Consider the following 1,077-nt stretch of genomic DNA (forward strand, 5'->3'; position numbering starts at 1 on the left):
CCCGCGCGCCCCGCTCCGCGCTCGCGCTCCACCCACCCAGTCGCGTCTCTCGCACCGACAACGAACGCGAATTCGGACGTGACAGTCTGTCTTGTTTGCCAAATATGCATTGCTAGTATGTGTAGCTACTAGAATTGCAGCAACTGAATCCTTATTTATAGGCAATTTGATGCCTTCACAATATGACAACTTTGAGTAACAACTTGCCAGCAATTTGCCGACAATTTTAAAAGCGTCCAAAAATGGTGATTTTTATGAAAGACACGTTAATTTTTGTTATATGTCATTTATAAATAAAAATTTGGGCAAAACAAAATGACAAGATTGTTTAAAAATAATTGTAAAAATGGACGAAAACTATATGCTTATCCGCGCCTGACAGTCAGTAAATAACCATAAAAAGTTATAAGAGGTACATGAAAAGTTATAAGCCTATTTTCACGTACCTTTTATCACTTTTTATGGTTATTTACTGGCTGTCAAGGGGGATAAGCACACTCTTTATTTACAAATGGTATGTGTATAACAAAAATAACGTGTCATTTGTTGCTTCTGACATCGCAATTCAATATGACTATGATGCTCAAAAGTCCTAATATCCTGTACTTTACTGTTATTATACTAGTAGATATCTCGGAGTAGGGTAGATATCCCGGAGTGTCGTCTTTCTCAAATCTTCACAAGATTAAGTAATCTTCATTCCGTGTTTATTAGGATTTCTCAGATTTATTTTCATCGGTCCAAAAAATTTGTTAATTTTTTTAAGTCATTCGCATTAATTTAATTAAAAAAAAACATTAACTTACTCTTGCAACCCTGATAAAATTATTTAGTGTATATTTTAATAATATATGTTGAATAAAGATTTTATAATTATTTTCTTAATTTATATAAAATATTGATAAAATATTTATTTTATATATACAGGATGTCTAAAAAAACGGATCGAAACACAATGGGGACGTAGATTGGATCAAGGGGAACAAAACAGTTTCGTACCATTTTGCAGTTGACGCAATATTTAACGAGATATTAACGTTTAAAGATAAGCGAATACAAGCGTCCGACCAGCCTACT

Source organism: Mycetomoellerius zeteki, unplaced genomic scaffold (assembly GCF_001594055.1).
Source record: "Mycetomoellerius zeteki isolate Tzet28-1 unplaced genomic scaffold, Tzet1.0 scaffold363, whole genome shotgun sequence".
In the NCBI taxonomy this organism is placed as follows: domain Eukaryota; kingdom Metazoa; phylum Arthropoda; class Insecta; order Hymenoptera; family Formicidae; genus Mycetomoellerius; species Mycetomoellerius zeteki.